At 44.0% G+C, this 12,386-nt stretch overlaps 1 long non-coding RNA gene across 2 annotated transcripts; it reads right to left on the bottom strand.

Moving 5' to 3' along the window:
- Positions 1 to 7,407: 7,407 nt before the first annotated feature.
- LOC147247233 (uncharacterized) lies at positions 7,408 to 11,858 on the bottom strand. Of its 2 annotated transcripts, none has more exons than XR_015109459.1 (3): positions 11,722 to 11,858; positions 9,269 to 9,396; positions 7,408 to 9,017 (listed from the first exon to the last, which is right to left on the bottom strand). It is a non-coding gene; the product is annotated as an uncharacterized LOC147247233 (long non-coding RNA). The 2 variants fall into 2 exon arrangements; XR_015109460.1 differs by having other exon boundaries at positions 7,408 to 8,927.
- Positions 11,859 to 12,386: the final 528 nt, after the last annotated feature.

The following is a 12,386-nucleotide window of genomic DNA, read 5'->3' as shown; positions in this document are numbered from 1 at the left end:
AAGTGACCCCTGTCTTCCTGAAGCTGTGCCCTTTATTCTTCCTGAAAATGTCAACTTTTTCACGACAGTGTAAAGTACCAGTGTTGAGTGCTGTGTATATATACTGGAATAAACAGAACAATTCCACTATAATTTTGTTGTCTAGGAAACAAGGGTTCCTTTTATTTATTTATTAATTTTGTTGCCCTCTTATGCAATTATATGAAAATGTCTTGAATGTTAGATTTAATATTGTATATTCATATTGTACCCAGTGAGGCTGTTGTTGCTTTTACAGTGTTATGACCCAGCTCGTGGGCTGCAACAAAAAGTGAAGACTGGTGCTAAAAAGTAAGGTTTTTATTGCAGTAAGAAATCCAAAGCAAGTGGATAAAACATCAGAGAGTCGCTGCCTGTGCAGGAGCCCCAGGTGGGGACTTTTGGAGACAATTAAACCCGTGCACCATCCGCAGACTCTAGCGCTGCTCCTGCAAGGCCAGCAGGGATGAAGAAGCAAAGCCTCCTACAGACAGCAGCCCCATTTTCAGAGGGAATTTTGCTGTTATTGCTCACCTTTTTATGAAAGCAGCATGATGAGTAGCTCTAATTTGCACACCCAAATTTGTCAATAAAGATTTTCGTTTTTGTAGAGGGCTGAAAAAAACGGGCCGACCTGCCCTTTACCATCACCTTCTGACAGAAGTACGCACCACTTCACCTGCTTCATTGGCTTCATCAACTACATGATGTGATTCCAATTTGCTCTATTGCGACATTTTAAAAATTCCCTTAATATTCATTTGCCATTTTATTGAACCAGGCTTGTGAGATTATCTTTGTGGCCTTATGTCACACTATAACAGGGTTCTAAGAATTTCAGCTGCAACCAGGAATCCCGAGCGCTGCATCACTGTGTGTGTCAGGTGACCACAGCGGTGATAAACAACAGCAACAGTGGTAAGCGAAAAGCAAACTCTGTGCTTTCATGTTCATGCCACTTTCCTGTGCTTTAACTCCTGTTTGTAGACATACATCGTAGCAACCGTCGCATTGGGAGAAGATCATCCTCAACTTCTGACGTGAGTCATCCTCGGCCCTCTCTCACAGTGCGACGTTTGCAGCCAGGGCGACGGATATTACTACATCAGCCTTAACAACCGTCTCTGTTGCAGACACATACTCTCACTTGTCAGAGGCAAAAAAAAAAAAAAAAAGTAAAAAAGGCTTTAACTGGGATTATGTGACCTTTCCAGCTCTGTCAGACTGGCCCGAAGTCTGCTTTTCTATCTTACTTCTATCCCAGGATTTAGGGAGTAAGAGATGACAGTTTGATGCCCCCCAACTGGTTATAAGCGTAAATCTCCTCCGGCTTTTTCCTCGACAGACGTTAAATGTAGCAAATGTAACAAGTACACAGCAAACCACTTTTTTAATACTCAGTGTTCAGCTTTGGGTCTCTAAACAAGCCCTTCGTAGCCTCTTTCCACTGACTCAGCGAGACGTGTGCCTGGAAACATCAACAGCCTCACGTATGAAGACTTTACTGGCGGTTCTTTATACGCATGATACAGAAACTTGCACACTTGGCTCTGTACACAGAGGTGGATAGTTTTGATTACTCCGATACATTTACTTGAGTAAATTTTGGCAAAGCTTGTACTTCTGTAAGCAGTTTTAAAGCAACATGCTGTTACTTTTATTAGTTGTACTGTGTTACATTTGGCAGCGCTCCAGTTGATACTTTTATTTTTAATCATTTTGCATTGCAGCGCAGAAGAGGAGAGACAGAATGACATGTCTTCATAACAACAGGACTGCGGGTCATGAATGTAGCTCCATTCCGACTCCTCATCCATTATTTAGAGAAGGCGATAGCAAGCTGGCAAAGAGTTGCAGATAAAACACAGCGGAGGAGCCGACATGCCGCTGGTGTTGCTTGTCTGACAAACATGATAAACATGAAACTTACTATATACAAGAATAAAAGAGATGTAAACATCCCTGCGTGTCCACATGCAGCCAGGAACATCTCCTACAAGTAGAAAACCTTCCACTGACTTCATACTTCTCCAAAGAGTCGCAGGTTCATGTCATCTAGGATTAATTGCTTGTCTGGCCCTTTGCTGAAATTCCTCCTGAGGACAATATTCATTAATTCTTTAAGTGCAGTTTTTGGAAGACGTTTTTAACAGTAGAATCTCCTCTGCTTGTTCCACTACCTAGCTGTACGGTCGGATAAGTTTAGTTGCATCGATCCCTTCTGTTCTTTATATGCTGTGTAATTAATTGCTCCCCAGCATATTCGCATTCTTAGCAGACATTGCCTTATTTTAGCACAACCTCCCGATGTGCCCGTTTCGCTACTTAAGCCCCTTTTTGAGTTCCTCAGGAACCTTTTCAGAGGAACCACCTTTGATTTAACTTCAGGAACAAGGATTTGTTGGTTGTTGTCAGTAGTCACAGTGTCTTAGTTCATCCAACATGTTTAATTGCAAATTGTCTGTGTTTATTGCTGCTATGCTACAGATACATCCCGGAGCAGAATTACAAGAAAGTTACGACCCACGGATCAATGATGAGGAACAGGCTGAGAAACAAGCTGTTTATGCTGAAAAAAAAAAAGAATCAGAGGGAGTCTAAAGCTTGGTCATATGTCTGAGAACTAATTAGAATCTTAACCAGACCTTGGCTGAAGCACAGAACACAAGGCAACTTTTTAGTTCCAGGACAAATAGATCCTGCGGCTAAAGTCTATGAAGGAAATAATTCAGACTTTTGATTAATGGTTCTTTGAGATTGTTGGATAGGAGAGAGTGCCTGGGCTTCGACCCCTACCGACATCCCAGGGGCCTATAAACTGATGTTACAACAAGGATGAGTAAGTTTGCCAGCCATGATGATTATAACCCCCTGCCCCCCAACCTGTTCTCTTTCTGGGTTACACCCACAGTGAATCCTACAGAACATGAGCAGAACGGCAGGCTGACTGGGACACTGAAGCATCGTGATGGAGTGATTGGACTTCCAGGTGTGTTGGTCCAACTTTGAGAAATGTGCCTGAGTACGTCCAGTACTGTCCATGGATTTTAGAAGTCCTACATTCCTGACACACAAAAAAATCAACTTCTTCCAACATGTAAAGTGACTGTTGTACATAAATGAGTGTCTTCTTGCCAGACAGAAAATACTGCCTACCCCCCCCCCCACACACACACACACCTGTATTATAAAACCTTCACAGCTACCATGCCAGCCTTTTCGTGCAAACGTGTGTGTGTATTATGCATTTGCGCGAGTGACAAATGTATTCTGTACTTGTTGGAGAATATATGAATGTTTGTCACTATAGATGTGTTGCCTCCCACTCAAACCTAATCACCATCCTTTTCTCTTGTCAGGGTTTTTCACCCTCTGCATGGTAATGAAAACGTAAGCATTACATTACTCACACACACACACGCACACAAAAGCTAAAGCTGTTGAGTTGGCTAACTTTGGCTCATCACAGTTGCTAAGGCAGAGGAGCATGCACACACTGACTATAGATTGTGTGATAGTGAGTGTGTGCGTGCGTGTGTGTGTGTGCCCGCATTTGTCACTACTGTGACATGGTATTTGAGTGTATGTGCCTTTTCCATTGGTAGGATATGCAAGATGATATCTGCTATCAGCATGGTTGTACATACACACACACACACACACACTTCCATATCGCCTAACCGTGGATGGAGTCCAGTAAATATGGGCGGTGTGCCCTTGAGCTGAAATGATGTCACTGGATACTACCATGTAGTTTGTGTGTGTGTGTGTGTGTGTGTGCGCGTGTGTGTGTGTGTGTGTGTGTGTAATGGAGGTCATAAATGGCTTGGTTTGGACGAACGCACATCTCAGGTGATCCAGTGACAAGTGAACAACCGCATCAGTTCACACCTGCCGTCAGAATGCACCTCAAGGGTCTCGAGTGATCAACCGTCCTCTTGCTAACTCGCTGGTTACGTGATGCAAAAGGTCAAATGGAGGAAATTCTGATTGCAGCCAGCTGTAAGAGGGCAAACAGCCACCGACTGTTTCAGATGAGACAACGGTGATACAGACAGTACAGAAACAGATACGCAAGGAAAGTGACTTTCAAAATAAAACAGGAATTGACAAAGGCTACAACATGAAAGACAAGAAAACAAAACTTAAAAACAAAACTAGACTCCAAAACCAAACTCAGCAGGGTCCAGGTGGGACCCCGGTCAAATCAGGGTCAAATGATTGATTCCCCCAAATAATTTCTCCTCCTGTCTGACAGATGCAGATTTGAACCTCATCCCCTCATCCCCTTTTCCTCCTGAGAGTTTTTGTAACTGATTAATTTCCTCTTTCCTGCAAATGAATATGAAAAAATCCTTGCACCAATAACAAAAACCTAGAGGAAATTAGTTCCCCTTGCTTATTTTTCTACTTGAATATAAGATTTTCACTGAAGTGACAGGTTTCCAGTGTAACACTCTCATCTTCGTACTCCACTGCTTCTTCTCGTGACTTAAGCCAATCACTTTCTGTTGCTTTCTCAATTTATCAATCTCTTTCTCTCCCTACTTTCCCTGTAGGTTTTTCCTCATTTCCTGTCACCCTCAGACTTTCGTTGCCTCTCCTGCTCCACCTTTCATCCCTCTCTCTTTATCCCATCATCACTCCCTCCCCATAGAAGGTCAACAGTGCACTGCTGGACTGTGCACTGTAAATCAGCGTGTCATATATGGCATATCTTTTAAAAAAAACTTTCTATCTTAACATTTAAAATGGCATTTTCAGTGTTATGCTTTTAAGGTTAATAAAATCTAAATGTGGCCTCTTTCATCCAAACTTTCCGGGGAGATTAAACGTCACTGTGTCAAGGCAGCGTCTTTCTGATTGGAGTTGAAGCGTTAATGAGACAATAATGATGAAGCATTTTACCATATCTCATTAATCTGCGGCTGACTGGAAGCACATACAGATGGCTTTTATGAGGCTTGTTATTTCCCTGAGGTCTCGGTCATATCGACTGGCACAGGATATGACATTCCTTTTATCATAGCATGTGTGTGTGTGTGTGTGTGTGTGTGTGAGAGAGAGACATCTGCAGTGAAGAGTAACACTAATACTTCCAGCTCTCACTAATAGATGCAACAAGCGATGTCACCTCTCTCTCTGAATCCAAGTTTATTCAAAGACACAGAGGGGCTGATGTAGTTAGAGCTTGGTTGGTTCCATGTATGACGGAGGTTCTCTGTGCGAAGAGACTCTCCTTCCACCCGACTACTTGCTCCATGTATGGGGACTGGCACCCATGGGCCAGTTACCACCGTAACACAATAGAGAATTCAGTGCAAACTGCTCATCGTATATTACCTTTGACAGGATCACGTCCTCGTACCATCACCCGTGGCTCCAAGAACTTAACCGAATCATGTGACTGCTCATCCAACATTAATGTTTGTACAGGAAGTATGATGAACCATAGCAAGGAAGGAAGCAGCAATCAGTTTCTCCGCCATTAAACAAGTAGATGATACAACGAGATATTTGCATAACCAATTAACGGGCAAAACTAATTGACAAGTTTTGTTTGGTTTCAGTTGCATTGGATAGAAAACAGTTGCAAACTCCAAACTGTCATCTGCATGTGTTTGGTGAGGTGAAAATATATAAGATAATTAGTCAGAGTAAACAACAGGTTGCTTTTAACAAGGTGCTATGAGCAAAACTGCTGCTCATTCTGCGAACAATGCAGGAGATTCTCCTGTTCCTGCATAAAAAACTGCACTTGCTTTTAGCAAGTAGAAATGTCATCACCCCCCCCCCCCCCCGTTTTAAAACACCATCTTCTCCCATGTTTTTGCACAAAACTTTTGCTTTGATCCTCAGGCAGAAAGCAGAATGCAGTTTCAGCTGGTGCGACTGAATGAGCCATTGCATGTTTTTAGATGCAAATAGTGATGAAGTAACACCTGAACTCTGAGAGGTTGGTCATCGCTGCAGTACTGTGATCAGAAGCTGCAGGTGAAGTATCAACCAGATTTCAAAAACACAGGACAAGAAGTAAACAATCCCTTAAGTGCCAGCACGTACCAAGAGAATGACGACATATAGTCGGCACAGCAGAATTTGGTGGGCACTCTCCTTCGGAGGGTGATCAAGGGTTCACATCTTCTGTAGTACACCCCAGGTGTCCAGCAGGAGACTTGCCTCTTTATCCATAGCCATCGGCTGCTTCGCTCAGCTGCCTCTGACATCGCTTTAATGGTTTGGCGCAGGCTCTTGCCTCTGATTCCCAGATCTTTCAGCGGCCTGGAGGTAAATGCGGCCACAAACTGTCTGCACCCCACTTCTACCGGTTGGACTTCGGCATTCCAGCCGCGACGTTGTGCCTCAGCAGCTAGCTCGGCATAGCTTAAGTGTTTCTGCTCGTAAGCTTCATCCACTGAGTCCTCGCAGGCGACTGTGAGTTCGATGATGAAGACTGTCTTCAGAGAAGGGGACCACAGTACCATGTCAGGTCCAAGGGTAGTGGTTGCGATGTCCAGAGGGAAAACAAGCTGCCGGCCAACATCCACTAACATCTTTCGGTCACAGGCTGCTCCAAGTTGGTTGTGGAGTTTCGACGGTGTGAGGCTGCTACTGGCAACTTTTGCCCCCTCATGGAAAAATGTGACCTGCGGGGGGGTTGAGCACTCGTGGTCGTAAGGTGTTGGTAACAGTTTTTCTGTTTTCCAGGGTGGTGGCAAGGCTTTTAAGGACTTGGTTATGACGCCAGGTGTAACAAGGTTAATTTGGACAACAGCAACCAACTTGAGTACCATAACGTTTCAGAATTCTGTCAATCAAAAGAAGGTCATGTCCCTGCCTAACTTGGTCCTTCCTGCCAAGAAAGCACAGATGTTTGCTGTATTAAATGCTGCTTCCAACAATGCTTTGAGACTGCAGGGTTTGTATGTATTCAAGGCCAGGATGTGCTGCATACTGGGAGGGGGACTCATTGCTGGGCTGTGTCTTGTTACGGCAGTGCTGGCTGTTCTCAAAGAATCCTTGTCTCTGGTTCCCCCCCTGCACGCCAGCTCTGATGTCGCTCCAGCAGAGGATCTTCCAGAGAGACCAGATTGTCCCAGAGGTTGCCCCAGGCTCACTGATGACAACTGGGCAACTCTGCCAGCCAACCGTCACCACCACCCCCCCCCCCCTCTTCCTGGCAACTAAGACACACACACACACACACACACTTACACACACTGAAAACACAGACACAGAGAAATATGACACTGCTGGGCTCGATCACATGCAGCTGAAGGTGACATTCCCCTCACAGCAGTGTGACATGTTGAAATATCTCTCTCTACATCAGTACAAGCCAGGAAACACAGCTAGATAATTAAATCACACTCTTTTATTGTTGCTGTGAGGAGTCTTTCTTTGACATGTGATATTACACCATGTATTGATCGTTTTTCTGTAGCGATGCAGATGATGAGGCCCACTGACCCCCACATCCCCAACGTTTCCTCAATGACGCTGTCATTTGTGTTTCAAACTGAAATTCCTTGATGGTGGTTTGTGAGGGTGAAGTCCAAACGGCCAACAGAAACCAGCAAGGTATTTCAATAATCTGAAATAAATCTTCAGTTCAAAGGAGTTGTTTTTGTGAAGTAGCACTGATTCTGGTTTTGGGGAGGGCATGGTCTGCGTCCAGGGTCCGGGTTGGCCTGCAGGCTGAATCCTATCCTCTCTCTTTTCTCTCGTGTCACTGCTTGTGGACCATGAGCTGTTGTCCGATTGTTGTTTACAGGCTGACTTGCATGCAGTGTGTGATGGCTGACTCGAGTGCAGGACAAGGAAGCGGTGACAAGCAAGTCATCTTCTTTACCACGGCAACGTGGTGGCTATGAGATCGGCATTGCTGATTATTTCGGTTTGGAATTCTTCACCCTGCTGCTTTGCCACAGCCAAGCTAGTTAGGTAGCCACATGCTAACAATGACAAGCTTTGATTCAGATTATACAATAAGGCAGGTCTGCTTGGTTGATTTGGTGTCTTATAAAATATTACCCAAATAGAACATGTTTTCTCTTGGATGATGATTAACAAGGCCACCAATGCAGCATCCTGGACTCGGCATCGACCGTGACGGTTATGATTGGCTTACAGGAATACAAACAAGCCAGGGGGCTTTTTTTCCCCCCTGGGAATACAGTGGGTTGAGCCAGATGTTTCTGGTGTGCTGGCACATGCAGTGCAATGGAAGGTTGTCCGGCTACAAGACCAACAAGCAGGTAGATGGTGAACGGACAAAGAAACAATCTCTAGCTCTGGCAAGATGGACTCAAATTTTGGCTGCAGTATAAATACCACTTGGTCTCATCTGGTGACAAACTCAGCCAGGCAGCAATTGAGGTGGCAGGACTGGAGATCACCTGCAGCTGCGCAGGTAGAGATGAGAAACATACACACTCTCTCTCTCACACACACACACACACACACACACACACACACACACAAACAAGGCACAAGAAACACAGCAGCGCTCGGGGAGTAAACAAAGGCATAATCCAAATGCCCTGAGATCTACGCCATGACTTTTGCTTCAGAAAGCTCTTTGAAGAATACAGTGTTATGACTTTGATCATGTAGTACATATGCAGTGGAGCATTCCAACATACAGTCATCGGGGGGTTCTGGAACGTTGAGGACTGTTGTCTTTGTGTGCGTGTCAGCCAGTGTGACATCATTACAGCTGCAGAGATTTCAAATAGCATATAGCATACTGTAGCATTTCTCCCTGTAAGTTCTATGCAGCACAGAGTAAACTGAGGTCAGAGGTCATATCTTTGTCAAACCTTAAACTGGATGTACACAATGAGAGCAGTTTCTCTTTACTGTCTTTAACGTCTCGCCTCCGGTGTGGCTGCAGGCTTTGATGTCAGCTGGAAGCAAAGTGACATCACAAGAACACTGAAACAGAAACGTCCTCATGCAGCCGTCTGATCTCACAGTGGGATGCAGACTTTTAAAACCTGCAAAGCATCAAAACTAAATCTTGGCATGAACAGGGATTAAAACTCCGTTTAAAAGCACACCAACGTAAAATGAATCTGCAGTTACAGCTCGTGAGGGCAAACTGTCCAAACTGGGACACGGGCGTGACCGCAGCAGTGGCAATGACATCCATAATACAAGGAAAATGTCATCATGTCTTATTTCAACTCACTATAATAAAAAAGTCAATTCTGCTCTGACGCCAGGCAGCTGCTCTATGGTCACTGACCTTATTTGTGATCTTTGGAGCGTCGGAGGAATATTGTGAAGGTGCTGCGCCTCTGACCCTCCAGCGCGTCACTGATGGCATCAGCAGAGGAACTGATGTCTGATCCACTTTCTCTTGTCTCAGTTCAACTGAAAAGAGAACAAATGCAGCGGAACATTTAAGTCTTTAGAGTCATGGGAGTAAGTTTAGCTAATTTACGTGACACTTTATTGACCTTTTAACGGTAACAACTTCAGAAAACATGTTCCAGAGCGAACAGCTTCGATCATGTCAACAACGGAACTAAATCACATGAGATTTGGTTCAATATGCATGTGAACCATCAGTTATGTTGGGCCACTAGTATCTGCTGCACACACACACACACACACACACACGGACGGACACGGCTCATTAATGCTGATACAAACTTTGGGTTTTGTGAATATCCTGATGGTCCTGGTGGTATTTAGATAAAGATCCAAGAGAGAGTGAAACCCTTGGGATGTTCTAACGGTTGGGAAATCTCTTTGTTGCTCTTGCCGTTTGTCTGCAGCTCCAGACTTTCTGACGCTGACTCATCCCACAGATGAAGGGAGTCAGACAATGCTGAAGAATGGAAACATGCTCTTCCAGTACATACAAACACATCGCAGAATAACCTTGCTTTTAGTGCGAAGAACTAGAACTGACCAACCTCGCTGTCCGCCTCTGTAGCTCCAGATGAAGTGTTTGTATGAACATTTAATTAACCGGTGTGTTGCTGCAGAGTTGTCATGTAATTCTGTTAATACGGAGCTTCATGGCTGCTCTAAAAACGGCCAAAGTTGCCGCTGCAGGGCTCAGATCGCCTGACTTCCTCGGTGCTCATCCTGCTTGGAGTGAGCAGAAAATATTTTTATGAAGTGAACTGCTAAGAGCTCAAAGAAAACAGACACGTATGATGGGAAAGACGTGAGGTTATTTAATCTCATGTTAATTCTGAGGTCTTTCATGAGCACGCAAGAGGACTGCTGGTCTCACCACAGCAGGAGAAGATGAACCGAATTAACGGTGGCAATTCAGCCAGCAACAAAGAATTTGACTCAGGATATTGGAAAGTTCTGCAAACTGCCAGTTTAAATTCATTAGCATTTTGTGTTTTTGTTGTTCTGTTCAACGTCCCAGCATGACGAGACTGATTAAGGCAAGATTGTGCTGATGTTAACAGGCAGTGCGGAGGACAGCTAACTAGAGGTAGCTGTTTGCAGGCGCTAGCATTGTTTAATGTCCCCGATGAATTAAGTGGCAACATGCTGCCATTAACTTGGTTTACTTGGTTGAAAACCTTTTTCTTTTCAGAAAGGCGCTGGCGTTATCTGTCTCTCTTTTTATTTGACAGTCATCACCATGGTAACCAACTCAAAAGAGGAGAAGCTTGATCTTGAATCTGCTTTTCCTTCCATACATGTCTGATAGAATCTGTTATAAAAGAGAAAGAAAAAGCAGTTTGTGAGAGCAGAAAATAAGATTTTTTTTCTTTAGTTAAACTGCTTCAGGCAGCAGTTTCTCTTCACTAACTTTTTCTACTCCCTTCATATTTCTTCTTCCTGTTGTGTCAATTGTTCTTCTCCATAAAAACACACGACTTTCTCAGCTGATGTGTTTGCTCTCAACCATCTGTCCCCATATTCTACACCAGCCTCTGCAGCTTTTTGTCACTCAAATGATGAAGACATTGATTATGTGGCAGTTAAAAATCATTGTGAGGTGCACATCCTCTCTTAAAACTGACGAAAGCAAAACTGATAAAAACGTATTGTAGACTTTGTCCTCATTTATCACACCATCTCTGCAGTTTTTTTCCCCTTTTTTTTTTACATAACCAATGTGTAATGTGCTTCTCTTTTTCTTTATAAAACTCCATCCGAGCTCTGGAAGCTGTGATAGAACAGATCTGTCACTTCCAATGGCGCAAATGAGAATCATGTCCATCACAACACCTGCTTGCACATGTGAACGCAGTCCTTCTGCCATAAGAGAGACCGACAAGCCTGCACCTGCCACTTCAACCATCAGCTGCAAAGAAACAAGGGAACAACATCAGAAAACCTCCAGCTGGGAGAAGCAGGCGTCGCACAACAAAACAGGACATGAACGCCACAGACGCACGTAGACAGAAACTCCTCACAGCGGACGCGGGGTTGTTAAGCCTGTGATGCAACGGAGTGCAAAGATGCTGGAATGAATATGGAATCATGAAGATGTTATATGAAAGATGGAGGGGAGAAAGATGCTGCTGAATGTGTCATCCTCTAATCTTTCTGCCCTGTAGGCAAATAGCAGGGGGTCCACGCAGGGGGGGCCAACACCACCCAGAAGGAGGAGATATCCACATCTACAAAAGTACATTTTCTTTTTAAAATTCATTACTTTGTTACATTTCTGCATTTATGAGGACCGTCTTACACTGACACCCCCCGATTGGATCTTACCAGTGGTGACGTCAGAGAACTTGGGTTTCCATGAAGCTAACACATCGCTCCACTGCAACATGGTATGTGAGAACTTGTTAAGGAGCCTAATGACACCACTTTTTGCTCCAGGCTGTCTTGTAAGAGGCCACTCTTCCATAAAATAAGATTAAGCTGTGTGCTTCACCTGCGCTGCCCTGCCCGGCTGCCTGCTGCTGCACACCTGAGTCAAATGAAAGGCTCATTATCACACGACTACTGCTTCAAAACCAAACGGTTCATTTAATAATCAGAGCTAATTCTTTTTTTTTTCTTTTCTTTTCTTTTCTTTTTTTTTTTTTACAAGGTACCTCCAAGTCATTAAAATTCAGTATGGAGTTTATATTGCAGCGGGGAGCATTCATTTCCCCTGTGGCTAGGATTAAAAATGAAATGAGAGCAAGGGCGAGTTAATAAAGCTTGAACTCTATCAGTAGTGGCATGGAGTCGACTCCGCAAGAGACCGAACTTAAATGATTTTGAGCGCAAAGGTAAGAAACAAATCATGTTGTTATTCAAAATCCTTTATATTTGTCTGTTTATTTGTTTTATTTTACAGTTTGGTTTGTCAATGCACATGGTTGTACATATTTTCCAGGAACATGCACGTCAGCCGTGAGTGCTTTTCTACTAATGCAGACATTTTT

This window comes from Aulostomus chinensis, chromosome 16 (assembly GCF_037954235.1).
Source record: "Aulostomus chinensis isolate RoL2024-O1b breed Wild chromosome 16, RoL_Achi_v1.0, whole genome shotgun sequence".
NCBI lineage: Eukaryota > Metazoa > Chordata > Actinopteri > Syngnathiformes > Aulostomidae > Aulostomus > Aulostomus chinensis.
This window is presented reverse-complemented; position numbering and strand designations above follow the sequence as displayed.